At 41.4% G+C, this 20,123-nt stretch overlaps 1 long non-coding RNA gene across 1 annotated transcript; it reads left to right on the plus strand.

Moving 5' to 3' along the window:
• Positions 1-5,042: 5,042 nt before the first annotated feature.
• LOC128897988 (uncharacterized) lies at positions 5,043-19,506 on the plus strand. Its single transcript, XR_008462653.1, has 3 exons — positions 5,043-5,151; positions 12,522-12,635; positions 19,392-19,506. It is a non-coding gene; the product is annotated as an uncharacterized LOC128897988 (long non-coding RNA).
• The last annotated feature ends 617 nt before the right edge of the window (positions 19,507-20,123 follow it).

Genomic DNA, 20,123 nt, shown 5'->3' on the forward strand with positions numbered 1-20,123 from the left:
GATGGCAATGTGTTCTGTGAAGACAGAAGGACCAGGAACAACATTCCTCTATTAATCCTCTTTAAAATATATCATGACCACAAAGCCTTCCAGTTCCAAGACTGTTTCAGTGAAAGCCAGATTCCAGTCGTATTGAGGACCTAGGATGGAAACTGATAGGCAACAATCTGTCAGTATGGACACACTATGAACTCTTAAATACTGCAAAGCACTGCACCCTGCCTGTGCTTCCACAGTTTCATTGTTTTCCACACTTACATCACACTTAAGCAAAAGTTATTTAGCGTCTCAGCGGGTAAAGTCAGAACTCTCAGCTCATGATCGTGCAGCAAATCCATTCTCTCGAATTGAGACTCTTTCCAAGACAAATGAAATAAACCTATGCCTACCTGGCCCAATTATTTCTAATTTTAACAGCCAGCAAAACCAACAAAGCAGCAGACATACCAGATTTGTTCTGGATGTACAGCAACAAAAACACTGACATCCACAGAGAATTTTCATTGCAGCTGTTGGCCACAGCCTTTCTGAGCAAAGCAGTGTCAAGGCTGGAAATTTTCCCCTCCTCTCTTTATAAATGTGATGACAGTAACAAAGCTTTTACAAAGCCTGATTATTTCATGTCAGCAGTGCAGGCAGGCACTGGGGCCATTCATCAACTTCCAGCATAGTCCTTTAGGGGCTTCACCTATGTGTGCCAAGTGCATTTTTCTAAGTAGCCACCATGCTTCCCAGAGGCTATCTTCTCTGAAGAGATAACTTAGATTAAAAGTTTGTGTTTCCCAGTCTAATTCATGAGGACGCTGCATAAAAGCATCAGTGCTGCTGTCAGATCAGAGAACGCTTCCAGGTACTATTTGAAATGTAAATTATTTCCTGCAAATAGTAATTTAAACTTTAAGCCAGAACAAACAGTTAAAAACACAGCAATGACCAGGTGAGGTTAAACAAAGCCCTCCCCCTCAGATCTACATGCAAGTATTTTCACTATATGCATTGCCACAGTGTAATTTAAGACATATGAACTGTGCCTTGAAGGTCATTGTGTAAAACTGTATTTCACTGTAGGTATGGCAGTGACAGTCCATGTAAGCACAGTTTACCCTGTGTGCATCTGATTGCAGGGTAAGGGCTTACTGTACAGAGACTACAAAGTATCTGAAGGGAGATTGCAGCCAGGCGGGGATTGGCCTCTTCTCCCAGGCAACCAGCAACAGAACAAGAGCACACAGTCTCAAACTGCACAGGGGGCAGTTTAGGCTTGATCTTAGAAGTAAGTTCTTCCCAGAGTGATTGCCCACTGGAATGGGCTGTCCAGGGAGGTGGCTGAGTCACCATCACTGGCAGTGTTTAAGAAAAGACTGGATATGAGGCACTTAGTGCCATGGTCTAGTTGATTAGACAGGGCTGGGTGATCAGTTGGACTTGATGATCTTGGAGGTCTCTTCCAGCTTGATTGATTGTGTGATTCTGTGTATCTCCATCAAAAGCTGACATGTTACAAAATGGGAAGAGCAATGTTCTCCTGGATGCATCATGAACAAGCAGTAAAATTATTTAACAAAACCCACAACACATCTCTATGATGTTTCTGTAAAACAAGTTTTATGTCCATAGACATGTTGAATAATGGTGGCCAGCTATATAAACCTTCCTTTTTCTGTGTACTGCTATAATAAGCCTCTCTTTTCATTTTTGTCTCACAATCCTTCATGTCTTCCTTTTTCACTCCACCCATGAACAGTGGAGGCTTCTCGTCATCCCTTCATGCCACGTGCTTCCTTAAGGTGTAGAAGCAAGACACTCCTGTTCAGATATTGCCATACATTCCCACATGGCCCCTGCTATAGGAAATATCTGTCAGCAAAGTGCCAACGTAAAATCTATGAGGAAAGAAGGTCTTTACATCTCAAATTATCACTTAAGCAAGTAGACTATCTGGAGTAGTCTGGGGATGCTGGTACTCTGGAGCTGAGTCTGCTGAGCTAGCACAGGTGTAGATATCTTCAGGCATTCACTGTAACCTGCTTCAAAAGCTGCCTCCAGGCCGCAACAGCAGTAGCCTCCTATACTGCTGGAAAACAAAGCCTGGTACCTACTCACCTCCCTTTTTAAAATCAGCTCAAACTTGTGCTGAGCTGTTGAAAACCTAGCTGACCTCATGCCAGTATCACTCCTGCTATGAAATGGTTTTCTTGCATTTTCTGGAGTATCACCAGTGCTACTGTCCTAAAAATACTAAATGAATTGTAGCCCAGTATCTCCCTGATATGACTGACTTCTCTGTCACACGTATAGCGAGTTAGGACACGATTACTTTGATTCCTCAAATTCAAATAGACAGAGTAAGACAACATGCTACAGTGAGATCTGTCAGATGTTCAATATTCTATTTGAATTCTGTATCTGAAATTTGGACTTATCACTATTTATTCTCAAAGAAAGTGAACCCAGGAAGCGTTTACAAGATGAATTCTTATTGCATCACTCTCTTCAGGTACTTACAAAGAAGTCCAGGGGAAGCTGTACATAATTTGGGGGAAAATAAAGATTACAGTGAAACAAGTGACAGAAGAGACAGTCATATATTTATTTTATTTTTTTCATGTTAAGAAATGCATGTATCTAATTTATTATATAATTTCTCTCTAAAGTTTACTGTTTGTAAGACTGGAATATACTCAGTGACAAAAGCATGCTGAAGAATCTCTTGCAGCATATTCTGACAAGACCAGCTATTCAAATTGAGCTAACCTTTTTTTATGCAAGCTAGTACTGTAAGATATTACTGTAGAAAATGGATGTATATTCTTTGTATGTTTTCTCTGGAAGAATACAAGATTGGCAGCACTTATGAAGATGTGCATTTCTTTTTTCCAGGGGAATTAGCAGGTATGAAGTAGTGACACATTAGAGGTGTGCAAGTCCCTGTCAGTTTATGGTATGCAAATGAATAGGGAAAAGTAGCTGAAGTCATGAGACACAGATTCTCTGCCTAACTCTGCCAAGCTTCTGTGTAACCATAGCCAATTCATTTATTTACTTCCACAGAAAATGGGGACAAAGACACCTCCTTAGTGAAACACTCCAAATTTGCTGATGCAGTGCTGTGTGAGTATGCCAAGGTATAAAAACGTTCACAATATAGTTTAATGTGAAGAAAGTGATAGTCTCTGCTGTTAATGCTGCACAAAGGTAAAATTGGTTTGTGGCTTGTCCCCTTGTTTTTTGGTTGTTTCTCTAGTGCTGCTGTAGTTGTTGCTCAGCTTTTTTTGGTTGGTTGGTGTTTTTACTAGCTATTAAACTGGTCATTCCTCTTCCCACATACCTCTGTTATTCTCCTATTATACAAACATTTACAGAAGGCAGTGCTGATTTCATACCATAGATTTGCAACAAAATCCTGTCCTCTTGTTTATCTACCCCAGCTGAACTCTGTGTAATGCAGTGAACTGGATGGAATAACAAAAGGCCAATCAGAGATTCCCTGAAGGGGTGTCTCCTCCTAATCACACCTTCTGAGCATCAGCTGACCCTTGTGAATCACTGCCATTGACTCCCTAAAGCATTCTTGGAAGCAGAGCTACAATCACTTAAGCAGATCAGTTTACAAAGTGCCTAATGTCAGAGCTGGGGGAAAAAAAAAACCACATTCAAAGTTTATCTTGAATCTTGCCTTTCATCAGTGGTATTTTAAATCACAAGCTTGACTCTTGGATCGTCTTGCTATAGAACAAGACTCACTAAAGTTCATCTACCTTACCAGTCCTGTTTCCAAAGACTGACAGGCTTCTGAGTACAATGTCACCGAGCAACATCCTCTGTGTCATGCAACACTGACCTCAGCGTCAACTCGGTCGGTTATCCAATAGGCAGCTCGAACTTCAGCAGAATTTCTAAAAAAAATACCCAGAAAGACAACTAAGAACATTTTTATCCAACATTTTTTTTACCTCCCCAAACAGCTGTAGCGCACACACAAAAAAATGTCTGCTGCTCGCCAAACGCTTCTGCCATCGCGTTCTAAAAATAGCTCCTGTGCAATCAATCCCAATTGTCAAACGGCTGGAGGAGCTGTGAGATGAGGACCTAAAGAGCTGCAATTAGCAGGGTAACTATAGCACAGAGTGCTTATCAATTAATGGCGCCTCACCACTGTTTCATAATACAAATAATTCAGGAAATGTGGCAAGACAGGAATCGCTTCAGGAAATGTAGTTTCTATGTTCATTATATAATTATTTGTATTTCTATTAGATGTGGTTTCTCAGACAAACGGTTTATTTAGTCAAAGTATTCCATAAATAGATCTTCATTAAAGCATTTTTTTTTTGTCTCCTTTGGCCCCCTGATTAATACCCATCAGCTTTTAATATGCTCAGAAGTTTCAGATTTAAAAGGAGCAGGCCTTTTGAAATATAAGGAGATATGAAACCACCCTTATTGAGTGAGAAAAGTAGGGTATCTTGGGGTTTGTTTTTTTTGGGGGGGGATGGTGTTTCTTGGTGGGTGTTGGTTGGTTTGTATTGGTTGGGGTTTTGGAGGGGTTGGTTGGCTGGTTTTTTTGAGGGGGTGAGGGGTGTTGGGTTTTGGTTGGTTGAGTTGGTTTTATTTCATTTTGTTAATGACCGAGTTTTTCGAACTCGGCTCTTGAACCCTTCTGTGTAGAACGCAGTATTTTTGTATTAGACAACTTGATGTCGGGGGGGGGACACACAGAATCCTTCCTGATTTCCGAGTTCAGAAAAATTCTTGGTAGTTTCAAGTAAAACACCACCACCTCTGCTACCTTTATAAAGCAAACATAATGAAAATTTACAGAAAATCTGAAAGGCTTCTGTGTTCAATAACTCTTACCTGAATTTTACCAAGTCTGGGGGAGTATTCTGAAGCACTATCACTGTTCAGAATGGGGGTTTTGTACTGAACAGGTATTTCAAAGGAGGTAACTTTTCTAAAACAGTAATGTATAATGACAGTTTCTATATACTGTTTCTATATACTGTAAACCTATATATTTAATTACTACTACTTCTAGAGTGTGCAGCCCTAGTCCACTGAGGGCATTGGCACCTCTACTGCAAAACAGATGAGTGCATCATGAATCTCTCTTCGTGAACAGCTTGTCTGCCTGTTTATGGAGCTCTGCAGGTAAGATACTGCATTTCTTTTATTCAGATCCCATCAATGCTGAAGCTCAAAATGTCAAAACTGCAGAACAGATTTATGTGTTTGCATGTAATTCCAAAACTGAATTTTGCAAATTGACATTATTCATATATTGTCTTTGGTGGATTTTTACTCAGAAAATAAGTCCTTTACGTTCATTACTCTGTAGGATTACTCCATCTCTATTACAAAGTGAATTCTACAGTAGTGGAAAATATAAGAATTCATTAAATAAGGAAGTATAAAAATATCCAGTTGTAGATTCTATAATCTAGCTGTATTTCTTCTTATTATTTTTTTTTTAATAGTAAACAAATAGCTCTTGGTTTGGAGTAATACAGTAAATATTTAATCTGTTTCCCACATATGGTGGAGGGGGTGGTCTGGAGAAAAGAAATTCAGAAAGAGGAAATATTTCTATGATTGTCACATCTTTATATACAGCTCTAGAATGTGAATCAGGAAATCACCTTTGCCACTGTATTGAAATCAAGTTTTTATGGCACAGACACAACCCCCCCACCCCTACCCCCCCCCCCAAAAATAATATATATTTATACTACCTTACTTTCATGGCTTATTTTCCTTAGTAAATTAAAATCTCACTTGTTGTGTTTTGTTTGGGGGTTTGAGTCAGGTTGGTTTAGTTTTTCATTGTTGGTTGGTTTGTTTTTTTTTTTTTAAAAAAAAGGGTCTTTTCTCTAAATAAAAATTAGAGTATGTTTTTTAAGTAGTAGATCTCCCCAGGTCATCTGTTAATTATGACTTCTAGCGCTGCAGTTAATCATTTGACTGCAACCCAATTTTGAGAGAAGTTTCTGAGAAAGAGATTCCTGAAATACACATCTGTAGGTGGCACAAGTACAGCATGTTATGGACACATAAATCCAGTTCACCAGACATACCTAATCAAAAGCTTATGCTGATAATCAGTGTGTGTATGGGCTTTATGTATTTTTGGTCCTTAGTAAAATACTTCCTTCAGCAATCTTATCTGCTTTTGAAATCTTATTTAAGATCTTGTGAGTGACTCCATCCACAGGCATGTCAAGAGCTTAGTCTCCATTGTGCTTCCATGTAACTGGGGTAGAAGTCCTGACTGTAGAGTGTCACTGCAGCAAGATGGCTCTTTGGATCTTAGCTGAGATAAACAGGTAGTTTTTCATGTTCTAGATATGGCAGAAGGAGGAAATGCAGTTCCTGGTCCTCACACTTTAAGATAAAAGGAATGAGAAACTCCTACCATGTTCACAGGGGTTTCTGAGACGTATTTGGCCTTTTAGCCTTTCTTTGGAAGTAATTTATACTGTCACCACTGGAAATAGGTTATTTCAATACATGGGTCATCACCTCTTCCCCCTGGAAACAGCAATTTTCAATGTTCCTAGAAGGCATCATTTGGGGATTTCATAGAAACTTACCAGTTGAATTGTTTCAAGATACAGTAGGTAGATGCCCTGGAGACTGAACATAATAAATCTGTACTTCGGTGTAACTGAATGCATCTTCTTGACAGCTCATGACCTGCTGCCAAAGCAACTTCAAAATACTTTATTTCCTAAGGGAGACTCTAGTCGTGCTAATTCACAAAATTTTCAAGGGTAGGAAGAAAGACTCTGGTTGACAAAGCAGTCAGTGGCTGCCCAGTCTGTCTCATCTCCTCAGGCAGGAATTAGAGTACTATAGTGTATACTTGATAGGTGAGAGTGTATCAGTGGAAAGCTATTCTCTTCCATTAACAAAAAGATATGAAATGAATTTTACTTGTTTGTTCCTTATATCCCCTGACTGAGGAAAAGGAGTATCTAATAAAACTCAGCCACAATTACAACTTAATGCCACACTTCATGGAAGACAGACAGTGTGGTTTTCTTGTCCCCAAAATATTTTGTCCTTGGGAAAACATGGAACAATGGAACAGAAAAGACACATGAGGTTATGAGAATGGCAGAAGATGTAGCTTGAAGAAATAGGAGGGAGGAAAGAGAGGACATTTGGCAATGAGAATAATAAAAGTGTTCCAGCTGGCAAATACTAAAACATCCAGATATCATGTTAAAATCAGTATGAATTTAGATTACACAATATGGGAGAAATCATGAGACACTTGCGTGAGAAAGAATCCAAGGGCACAACTGGAAAGACTGTCAGGAATGACTGGAGGAAAAACTGAGTACAAAATAGACCTTTTATAGAGAAGATGAATTTTCACAGTCAGGTGAAAGATGGTTGCATAAAACCAGATGATACAATTGCATAGCTGGAATAGATTGCTCAGAGAGGAATGGCTAGATTTCAGTCTGGCAAGGAAAACAAAAGTGTCACGCAGGCAAACAGTAATAATAACCATGGTGGTTCACAATAACCTTGATGTCAACCGTTACTGGGCTGCACCAACAAATGGGGAAAAAAAATAACCCCACATAATTTCAATATACAAAGGAGACAGAAAGTGTATGAGTAACTTTACACATACACAGTTTCTCTCCAAATTCAAATGGAATTACTCATGTGAATAAAACCAGTGATATGCATGAGCATTCACAGTGTAGCCTAGATACCAGAGCAAAAGAAGGACCAACTCTTTTGTTAAAAGTCTGAAAAAATGTTTTGCAAGCTGTTCTCATATTCAGCCTCCGAATGACAGGGTCCATTTTTGACCAGAGTCTGACTCTCTGAAAAATCCTCACTCTCTGCTAACATGGTCCAGTATTCATCCCAAGCCAGATGCACTTTGGCTTGAGTTTTGGATGGTTGCATTTCTTTGTCTTTTGCTCTGTAGAAAGCATTTTGTTGCTTTATGCTCTTTGACTGTGGAAAAAGGATCGCGCAAAAGGGTGGTGAATCTCCTAAAGTGGAAGCAAGGAAACAAGAGCTCTGGCTGGCCCTACCACAGACCTCCTGCGCAGCATCACGGAAGCCGCAGGCTCCCTTTCCCCAGCAGTCTCCTGGCTGCACAGCCCTTCCTTCCTTTCTGTGCTTTGTTTCCTTTTGTACCTTAGGACGGAAGCAACTTTGTGTCAACGGTGCAACTGTATGTGTAGTGTAAGGCTGATGCTGTGCATGCATTAGAGCTGGTCAGTGTCCTCACCAATTTCCTTCTGCTGCTTTTCTGGGTGGCAGCAACAGCCTCTCAGACGCACGCCTTCCCCCGGCAGGCACCGAAGTTGATCTGGCTGAAGCAGGAGCCTCTGGAGCCCATCACCACACCTCCTCCTGTGTCCCTAACACCTCCCTGAGTGCTACAGCTGGGGTTTGGACCCGACAGGGCATGGAACAATAACAAAATAGGTGGTGGTTTTGGTGTGGTGGTTTGTTTTGGTTGGTTTGTTTTGGTTTGTGTGTTGTTGGTTGTTTTTTTTTTTCTGTTTTTTTTTAAAGAAACAAACCAAAACCAAACAAAACCCGACCAAACAAGAACCTGTAAGGGACCTTAAGGATCATCTAGTTCCAACCTTCCTCTAAACGGCAGGGCCACCTTCCACTAGACCTGGCTCCTCACAGCCCTATCCAGACTGGTCTTAAACACTTCGATGGAGGGGGCATCCACAGTTTCGACAGGCAACCTGCTTCTGTCACACCACCATCACACTGAAGAACTTCTTCCTTACATCTACATCAACCTTCTTTCAGGTTCTAAATTTACTCTCACCCAGTTTAAAGCCATTAAGTTTGTCTTGGTAAAACCAGTCCAGCTCACCCGCTGCCTGCCCTGAGGTTTGCCTTCACAGGGGCACACCATACCCTGCTTCTCCCCCGCCCAGGCACTAAGCGGGGACGCACACTCAACGGCGGAAAAGGGAGTGATCTTCCCTTCCCGAAGCCCCCGGGCAGCCGGCACCACGGCGGGAGCGAAGGCCGCCAGCACTCAGCAGGCTGCGGGGCGCCTTCGCCCGGAGGCCGCTCAGCACAGCGTGAGGCGAGGAGCGCTGCCGCGGGCGGGCCCGTAGCGGTGGCGGGCCTCTCCCGCTCGGCCGGCAACTCCCCGGAGCGAGATCCCCCTCCCTGGGGCGGCAGCCGAAGGTCTTTGGCTGCTTCCTCCCTCTCCCCGGGCTCCCCCCTCACCTCACGAGGGCGGCGAGGCCGGCGGTGAGCCCAGGGCGGGCGGCGACAGGCAGGGCCGGCCGGGTGTTGGAGCAGCTCGGTGTGCTGCCGTCTGCCCACGGCGCTGCGGCTTGTCCCTCGGGTGGGGACAGGCTGCGCGTGTCGCGGCCCTAGCGTGGCCGCCGTGACTGCAGGCAGGACCGGCTCCGCAGGCAGGCGGGGAAGCGGGTGGTCTCGGAGGTGGGAAGCCGTGCTGCTGAGCGGTCTTGCGGGCTGGGTACACAGCCGGGAGGAGCGCCACGCAGTCGTTTAACGCCGTGGCACAAACCTGTTATTCATCAGAAATGTGTAAAAGCCTGTTTCTGGCCTGAATACAGCCAGAAACAAAATTCCCCCCCGTTTCTCTTTTCCTCTCTCTTTTGTTTGTTGTTGGGAAAAGGGAGTACGGAGAGCAGTTGTTTGTTTCTGCTCTCGGTTCCAAGCCCTTTAAAGTCAGCGTTTAGCCCAAAGATCTCTGGCTGTACGCTTTCCTCTGAGCCACAACCCCAGTGCTTGCTTGAACTTGTGTCCGTGGCTTTCTGCTCATCTGCTTTAGCTTCCACCGTGTTTGCCTTTTTTGTTGTTGTTGTTGGTTGGGTTTTTTTTTCCCTTCCTCGCTGTTTATCCTTTACAGCTGCATAGGGCTTCATAAAACAGTCACAATGATACTCCCCTGCCCACATGTGCTTCTTCTCAATGCTGACATGTTTTGGGGTGTAGGCTACTGCTTTTTCCTTGGTGTTGCTCCTAAAAAAGAGTGCAATTAATTTTTTTATTTTACCATATGTGGAGGCTGATAAATATACCTAGTCCGTAGCAATGCAAAGTGTGTGGCCTGGTCTAGCTGAATAATAAGAATACCTTCGATTATACTATGTATGATATATCCAAGTATGGTAATAATATATGCCGCTGGTTTTGGGGTTCTGGGTTTTTTTTTTAATGCTAAGCCTTTAGATGTTAATTAGTTGCAAGTCCAGAACTATTGTGCAGAACTTTCCTTAGACCCTCATAGTTACTTCCTGCTAGGAATTAAAAAAAACCACACAAACCACAACCAAACACAAAAAAACCAAACCCAAACCCCAAAACAAACCCACACATTCTTCATAAAAAGAACTCTGAGATCATTAGCTAACATTTGGAAGTCCCTCAAATTAACATGCGTGAAGGACTGTGGCCAAACTCCCACTGGCTCCCATAAAAGCAGTAATCAGTCCTTCAAGCAAGCTTCTCTACAAAATAACACCCAGAAGCCCCTGCAGAAGGGATTGCCAATCTCACCATCTGACTAGATTAAAAACAGCAGTAACAATGTGATAATTGACAGGAGAAACTTCCTTGACAAGGAATGAATCAGTGTTTATTTTTAGCTCTTTTCCCAAATGCTTTATTTAAACAAAAGATTAACTAATTATTTCCATCATTATATTGTCCGCACTAGAAACAGGAGGTGGCAGATCCTTAGGTATCTGCAGGGAGCACTTGGTTTTGGCTCATCCTTTGAGGTCTGCGCCCTGGATGGGTGCAATTGTGCCAGTTGTCCTTTCGTTTCTAGTCCAATCAAATATGAAAAGTATCAAGGTTTCACTAAATTTAGACACCCTTCAACCAATAATTTTTTCTCTTCAATTTCCTAAATAGCAAGCCTCAAAAAAGGCTTCAGAAAATGTAAATTGTGGTTTTCTCTGTATCCTACTTTTGTTCCAAAGCTTCACTTGGACAAGTCAGTATTAATCCTGTCACTGCAACTGCCCACTGCAGCATTTTGCAATGACAAAGCACTTGTATTCCAAGAAGAAAAGGTTGCTCTTCCTATGCAGAGGAGTCAGCAATACAATCTTTTCTAGGAGAAGGCAGCTCACCTAAGAAAGACTTGGTAAAAGATTTGTTCCATTTTATTGAACAGATGCAAGGAAACCGTGTCAATCCTGAGGACACCAAGTAATATCTGTTTTCTGCTAATAAGTTTTTGGGTTCTGCTTTGTTTTGAAGTGGAGACAAAGGTTTTTTTTTTCCTAAATTTTGAGTGAATTGTGGATTGGCTCATGAGTTTCATAGCAGAAAAGGAATCAAAACTGCTTCAAGAATGTTTGGGAACACGTTTGTTTGTGGGGTTTTTGTTGGGTTTTTTGGTTGTTGTTGTGTTTTTTCCTAATTTACCTGCTATAGAACTAAGAAACAGAAATGAACCTTTGTTTCATTTTGCTAAGACATCTATAATGTTGAGGAGAGCTACAAAAACCACAAAGAGCTGATTTACTGGTCTCTTACTTTCACAAAGCAAATGTACCGCTCTAAATTAATAGGTCTAATTATATTAATCTTAGTCCTGAAGAATAATTTCCAGCATTCAAGTATTTATTCTTCAATAGAAAATGTTAGTGCCGATTTTATTTCCTGTACTCCTTAATATTTCAGGTTACTTTGTCTATGACTGCTTAGGCAATCTCCTGTGAAGACTGAGACAACTAGGGCTGTTCAGTCTTGAGAAGCCTGAGGGGATCTTGCTAATGTTTATAAATATCTGAGGGGTGGGTGTCAAGATGGAAGTGACAGTGTCTTTTTGGTGGTGCCCAGTAATAGGACAAGGAATAGTGAGTATAAACTGGAACACAGGAAGTTCTATGTCAACCTGAGGAGAAACTTTCTTACTGTGAGGGTGACAGAGCACTGGAACAGGCTGCCCAGAGGGATTGTGGAGACTCTTCAGAAGACTTTCAAAACCCAGCTGGAATTGTTCATATGTGGCCTGCCCCAGGTGATCCTGCTTTGGCAGGGGAGTTGGACTTGATGATCTCTAGACCATCCAAGATCTCTGACACTGAACATTCTATGATTCTGTGATTTTAGTGCATACCTGACCATTCTTGAATATAGTGAAATGTGAAGTAGAAATAGCAGATAACTGTAGAAATAATGTATAATTACCTGATACGCAGCCCACTGGTCTCTTGTAGAGGTTAGAGGTAGAAACTCCACTGTCATATTGCTTATAGGAGCAAGTTGAATCTTCAATATCTCACCTCATGTATTAATGCAAGAGATGCATCAAATTGGAATTTTACCTAAAAATAAAACTCTTTCTGCTTATTCTGCATCTCCTGAAGAGATCATTGCAGACATGTCTGCTCACTGGGATGAGCTGGTGCCTTGCAAGTGTTATGTGCAGTGGTGACCCTACAACCCCAGGTAATTTAATTTCTGTTTAGAAGTAAGATGAATGTAGAACATTAACAAGAACATTGTACAAAATTATTTATCTACAGGCAATCAAGCCAAACAAATCCATGAATCAATCATTTGCATCTGCATTGCAAGAGATGCAGTTAACAACAAAGGAAAACTTTACAGATGCTGGAGAGGGCGAGACCAACAATAAGGTAAGTCAGTAAAATCTGCTTGAAATACATGGGGTTTTAACTAGAATTTATTTTACTGGCCATAGGCCAAGTCGAAAAAGTAAGGGGGTAGGGCAGAATCTGATCTCTTAAATTTGAAACAGAGATACTGAAAACTCCCAGTGAGCTGTGTTTGACCTTGCATCATGTCTAAATTCCCAAGCCACTTCATGTGTTTTTACATAAGCTATTCCCTAAGTGTCCAGGTCTGCACCAGTTCAACAGGGCTAAGCAGCTTGGCACTCCTTTGTACCTCAACTCAATCAGGAACTAGAACACCATGTGTTACTCCATTCAAGTACATAGAGCAGTTCAAGAAGTAATCTTCAAGCCCCTTTAATAGATGACAGGGGACTGAATCTTCACAACTGCAACTATACTTATTCCTTCTAAAAAGCTATTTTTATGATACACTAGAGCAGGTAAAGCAGTTATCCAGGAAGTGGAAGGTCTGAGTTCAGGGCTTGTTCTTTGCAGATCAGAGGTATCAGTAGTCACATTGATGTCTGACTGCTTAAGTGTTCAATTGAAACCAGCCTCAAAGCTTAATCACTTCCAACCCTGTCCCCTGCATAGGACACATCTAGAGCGGGTGGTGAAGCACTGTACAAGGATGTTTGAATTATCAACATTTTGCTATCAGAACTGAATAATACAATGTTGTCAGAGGGGCTGAAAAGTATTGGTTTATTAGCCAAGATGCAACATATGCTATGAATGTATGCACTGCTGCTAAGTCCAGCTAGTCCAGGAGCCTTCCACTTCAGTGTGCTCCTACTCTTAAGAAAACAACAATCAACATTCATTATCTAAAGTATGGAAAAATGAGCACTTAGAAAAGGAAAAATCATCAGTCTTTAACAGAAATGTTCCTTTCAGCCTAGCAACTGCTCGGGAATTTATATTTCTAGCTATCAGACTGGTAGCTATAACCAGTACTGGCTACTAGTGAAACTTTTGTGAATGTCTACATCAAACACAGGTTTGCAAATTACCACTGGATGGCACTCTTGTGCCACAGAGTATGTAACCGTAGGTGATTTTATTTGGCTGCAAATAGAGACATCTTTTAAGGACAAAAGAACCAAGTTCACTTCTTCCTTACACCATCATAAATTTGGAGTGGCTTTACATAAGGCATTCAGTTTAATTTAGAGTTGTACCAGCATAACTGGGAGAAGAATATGAACCAGATGTTGAGAAACAGAATTTTGGCTATTAATTCTATCAATAAAATTTTGAACAATTTATGAAACTTAAATACAAGGGGCAGGTATAGAGACTGTGGCCATGAAAAGCCAAGAGCACCCAGCTTCAGTTCTTCTGTGTTGTTACAGGCTCCACTAAATTCCAGTGATTGACATTAATGCTTTTTTACATGCCAGTGTTTTAACCCCTAAGACTGCTATATTATATACGCTATTCTATAAAGATACAAGAAAATTCTATGGCTGGCTGTAAAACATGAAGCTATCTTCATTGCAAGAGTCAACATTTGAAGTCTTTGTTTTAAAGTTTCCAGCCTATATATTTAAGATGTTTGAAGAGTGTTTCAATCATTTCTAATCCCAAATATTATGCTTTCATTTTGAAATACTTGGAAAAGGGCTCAATTATTTAGAAATAGAATAATAATTCTGCAAAAGTGTTTTTGTTTTTTGACTAAATTTGCATATTAAGAAGTGGTGATTAATGCAGCTCTTTAGTGAAATAGAATCATATCCAAAACAAACTTTAAGATAATATACTATGCATGTGTAATGTATCAGTGCAGTGTATGAAATAATACCAGGAAATGTCTGCAAATTCATTTGAACATGAAATTTGTGCTTCTGCTCCATTTCTGTTGGTGATACCTCTCTCCATTGTAAAGAGCTTCAGTTTTCCTCATCCCAGATTTGAGTATTAGAAATGTCTAACAAGTTCAGGAAATCTCACAGCAAAGTCATCTTCTCTGAAACCAACAAGACCAACCAATAAGCTGAGGCACTTCCTATTTGGGGGCATATCTCTAGTTTCAGCCAGGAAAGGAAGTGCTTAGAGTATTCCATCACAGCCAGCTCTTGTGATTTACTTGCCATAACTGAAGAAGGAAATTGTGTCAATGTGGGCTAAAGCTTATTCTTGGGAAATGCACAGTTCCATGAACTTGGGATCTTTAATGTGTATTTTTGGTTATCATTTGTGTGCTGTCACTTCAGTTCTCTATTTGTATCATGAGGATATCATCACACTAATTCTGTGGTGCTTGACAGAAGTGTTCCAGTATGCATGCTAAATGTACACCGAGGCAAGCCTAGCAAGCTCAGGATAAGAATGTCTTGGTACACCTTTCCTGCCCTCCCTGATTTTGGCTTATTCTGAGGGTCATTATGGTCCTAGCATAAATTAGTCACTCTGGGATGCTCCAGACCAAGAACTGTCTGTTATGGTTGAATACACAGCAACCTAGATCTATTCAGAGAATAGGATCATAGAATCTCAGCCCATTGATTTAAGCTATCCAGATTTCTCTGCAGAGCTTTCTTACCCTCTTTTCACTAGGTACTGTAGGTACCAGTAGATGAAACACTGTTGTGGAGAACTTACAAGGTTCAGGTAGCACAAGTTGAGAATACAGATCCAAGGAAAATGAGTGATTTGCTCAAGGTCATGTACTAAGTTTGTGGCAGTGTTAATCTAACCAATTTCAGGCTCTTAGGCACCAATACATATTCTGGTGGATGTGTCAGTCACAGGAATGCTAAACTGTAGAAGTTCATTTGGAAAAATAAAAGGGAGGTTGGCGGGGGGGGAGGGGAGTGGGAAGAAAGAAGGCATGCTTGGCACTATTTGAAGCCTTGCAAGAAATTTCCCATTCTTTGAATAATTTGGAAATACATAAACTCTAGGGATCTGCATTTTAAAATGTTGTTTCAATCTGGAATAGCATCTGTTAAATGTAGCCAAGAAACATCTGTTTTTCCATTCCTGGAGCCCTGAGCTGAGGCAGTCATTCTCCTGTCAGCTATACTGTGGAGCAGAATTGGTTCAATAGGTCATTCTGTCCTCAGTTTCCTATTAAAAAAAAATGGCCAAGAACAAGAATAAGCAGGAGGGGAAAGGACATTCTGTGTACTTATTAGTCTGTGGAAAAAAAAAAATTACCTTCAGAGCAAGTTAGATAACTGGTGAGAGCAAAGCTATTAAGCATTAGAAAAACACCAGGGATTATATGGAACTGTAGGATTTATTAGCCCCAAAATGGTTTATCTTTCATCATTGGAAATAACAATCTAATATGAGTTCCACCAAAAATAATGACAATCTCACATTGTTGGTTACTGGTCTCTGGATTTGATTCTCTCTCTTATCACTAATAGATGGTGTGGTGGAAGCAGCTCACCATTATACAGTGTATTAATTGCAAGATTGTCATTAACTGTCATCTGAGCAGCTCTACACGGTGCAGTAACTGAAGAGCCAGAAATGGTTGATGCATTATATACACTGTCTCTACTCCAGTGGAGTCAATCTGAGGATAGCTGGGAGGAAGAATCATTTCAAAGGCCTCAAGTAGAGAATACCATAAACATACTGTATAGGTTTTTGTTCTTACATTCCCAGCTCTCTGTGCTTTGAGAATGCCTTCAACAAACAAATACATTCTTGAGAACTGCATACTTTCCCCCTTGTATTTTAAGAACAGGAACAAGACTCATAAAGGCATTTAGATGCTTATGCTTCCCTTGAAATCACTGGGCATTAAAAGCGTAACATTGAGAGCGTGCACCATGATCTGATACTTAATTAGTGATGAAAATCTGTATCATTCAGTCAGTGACATTAGAACTGGCAGACTAGCAACACAAGAGTGTCAGAACTCTCTGTATCTATTGTCACTAAAAAATGGCTGTGCTTTTGTTTTTCAGAACCAGTCTCAAAAACAACAGGGAAAAGATATGCTATGACCCTTTGCTATGAACATTTTGGTGACACAAAAAGGCCAAAAGGCTGCTGGCATCCTATTTCTTCTACAGATGTAATGTGCCACCATTCATGTGACCTAAAATGCAAAACTAATCTGGAGGAAGGGTTTCTCAGGTTTTTTTGTGTGACCTTTCTCTTCCCAGTCCATGAATTTAAAATACCGAGGAAGTGAATCCTAATCTGAGAGTTTCCAAAACAGAATTAGAGATGCAGCACTTTCTGCAGCGTGATCTTGCAAAGTGCTGATGGTATAAATTCACTAATGGGGGTCAAGTCTGTGCACATAGAGGAAACTTGCTAAAGGCAGATAGGATGCAGGAAGGGAAAAGGGAGTTGTACAGCTTGTAGGCAGTTGCAAGCAGCTTCCTGATACTATTTACTGGGTGAAGCATTTTATTTCCTTCAGAGCAGTGTTTGACTTTGCTTTCACCATCACCAGTGTATGTCTTTATTGGTATAGTGCCTGGTTTACACTGCCCAGAATTCACAGTCTGATACTGATCATTCTGCAGCTAGTCTATATTTATCCAAACCCATGCTGTGGTATGGTCTACCCATACCCCAACTGAACTGCAGTCAAAGGTATGCTTTAAGTAAGTAAGATCTAGTTTGACTGCTAAGACAGACTGTGCCATTTTACCTCAGCAATAGCCAAAAAGTTAGTAATAATATATGTATGTGGAGAATGCTGATGCCAATGGCATCCTGGCCTGTATCAGGAACAGTGTGGCCAGCAAGAGCAGGGAGGTCATTCTGCCCCTGTACACTGCACTGGTTAGGCCGCACCTCGAGCACTGTGTCCAGTTCTGGGCCCCTCAGTTTAGGAAGGATGTTGACTTGCTGGAGTGTGTCCAGAGAAGGGCAACAAAGTTGGTGAAGGGTTTGGAACACAAGCCCTATGAGGAGAGGCTGAGGGAGCTGGGGCTGCTTAGCCTAGAGAAAAGGAGACTCAGGGCTGACCTTATTGCTGTCTACAGCTACCTTAAGGGAGGTTGTAGACAGGCAGAGGTTGGTCTCTTCTCCCAGGCAACCAGCACCAGAACAAGGGGACACAGTCTCAAGCTGCAGCAGCGGAGGTTTAGGCTGGAGGTTAGGAGGAAGCTCTACACAGAGAGAGTGATTGCCCATTTGAATGGGCTGCCCGAGGAGGTGGTGGAGTCACCATCACTGGAGGTGTTCAGGAGGAGACTTGATAGGGTACTTGGTTGCATGGTTTAGTTGATTAGGTGGTGTTGGATGATAGATTGGACACGATGATCTTGAAGGTCTCTTCCAACCTGGTTTATTATTCTATTATTCAATGAATAGTTGGGAACTGAATGACCCAGTTTACTCTGTGATGCATGGGTTTGTAGCCTATTTTGCTCAGTGCCATCTTCATCTGCTCTCTTCATACTCACCTGATTTTTGTATTTGCCAGATATACCCTTTTCCCAAACAGTTACATTTGTTGTCTTTGGCACACCAGTATTTCCAGTTGCCATGATTTACAGATCACACACTCAGTGGCACGATTCAAAGGGCCAGCGTTTATTACAGAAATCCCCTGCACGCTATGAATGCAAACATGCTTCTACACTGCTTGAATTCCAACGTGGTCCCACTGATTAATCATGAATCTGGAGCTTTATGTAGGACCGAGGGACATCTAGTGGCTCAATAGAATATAGCAAATGAAGATGTCACTGCTCAAAAAAGGTACATTGTTGTGCAAAGTAGACTATCCATCGAAATACAGACTAAAGACTTTCCCAGTGTCTACAATACTGTGTGAATATATGACGTTGCTTTAGCCAAGAGTCAAATAATCTATGATGAGTTTTATTTTTTGTGTTTCTATGTTCTTGTGGAAAAGTTCAGCTGACTTTGAAACTTACACAAGTTGAAATGTATTTGCTACCACTTCTCAGGAGGACATAACCTCTTTCATGAGGAGAAGCTGGGGTACAGGGCAGACAGTTAAGAAACAGGAACAAATCCCACAAGACATCCCTATACATTTTTTTTCTTACCTCAGATGAACATACTTATGCATGGTAATCCAGGGTGTGATTAATTAGACTTGGTGATACCTGATAACTTACAATGACTAAGAATAACCATAGAGAGTAATTAAATGGAGAAATTCCCTTTCTCTTCAATGTGTTTCTTTAACAAGTAACACAGTCTGAGTCATGTTTTCCTCTCTTTCCTTTGTTCTTCTCCTAACTAATACCTACATGGTATCCCAATAGCATTTATTCCAAAGATGAGATGCACATCAGAGAAGCAAAAGTCAAATTGTAAGCTGTTTTCTGTTGTGAACATGTGTTTGTATTAGGGTTGCTATTTTGTCTTTTTCTAGTCCATACTGAAAGTTCAGATGGACTATACTAATGTATTATGCTGTTCAGACCAGGAACAGTGCCTGACCTCTCCTGAAATACTAAAAATGGAGTAACCAACATCAAGGCAGTCAAGGGCTGTCAACTCTGAGTGCGCTGAGGAAAGGCTGGAGTATGCCTTGCACAGGTTGTGAGTGGAAAGGGTAAATGGGAGAGCTGAGACTCAGCACCTGACATCATTTAAGTGTAAGGTCTGTTACATGCTGGAAATCAGCCTAGGACTCCTCTGCTCTTACTTCTGTTGATGATGGAGTGCCAACTGCAAAAAAAGTTAGTACATATTTACTAACCAGTACAGGCAGACAGAAATTTCCATTGACTAATCTTCCTCTGGCAAGGTGAGTCATCATATAGAAAGGGTTGTTTCTGCTTGCTCTCTGTTCAGATTGTAATCCAGTAAGAGCTCTAAAAGAGGCCAGGCTAGTAGCTTGAAGACGTATGACCATCTCCCATAGTAACACTGGGAAACTTGGAGAAATGCCTGTAACTTCAAGCTTTCTGCAGAGCTGAGCTATTCTATTCTATTCTATTCTATTCTATTCTATTCTATTCTATTCTATTCTATTCTATTCTATTCTATTCTATTCTATTCTATTCTATCTTGAGTGCAATCACACAGCACTTACATGATGGCCAAAGGATCAGGCTCAGCCAGCATGGACTTAGGAAGGGCAGTTCCTGCCTCACTAACTTGATCTCCTTCTATGATCAGGTGACCTGCCTGGTGGATGTGGGGAAGACTGTGGATGTAGGCTACCTGGACTTCAGCAAGGCCTTTGAACCATCCACCACACAAACTCCTGGCCAAGCTGTCAGCCTGTGGCTTGGACAGCAGCACTCTGTGCTGGGTTAGGAATTGGCAGGAGGGCTGAGCCCAGAGAGTGGTGGTGAATGGTTCCACATCCAGCTGGCAGCCAGTCACTAGTGGTGTCCCTCAGGGATAAGTGTTGGGCCCCATCCTGTTTAATATCTTTATTGATGATCTGGATGAGGGGATTGAGTCCATCATCACTAAATTTGCAGATGACACCAAGTTGGTGGCAGGTGTTGATCTGTTAGAGGGTAGGAGAGCTCTGCAGAGGGACCTTGACAAGGCTGGACAGATGGGCAGAGTCCA

The sequence above is a fragment of the Dryobates pubescens genome, chromosome 2, assembly GCF_014839835.1.
Source record: "Dryobates pubescens isolate bDryPub1 chromosome 2, bDryPub1.pri, whole genome shotgun sequence".
NCBI lineage: Eukaryota > Metazoa > Chordata > Aves > Piciformes > Picidae > Dryobates > Dryobates pubescens.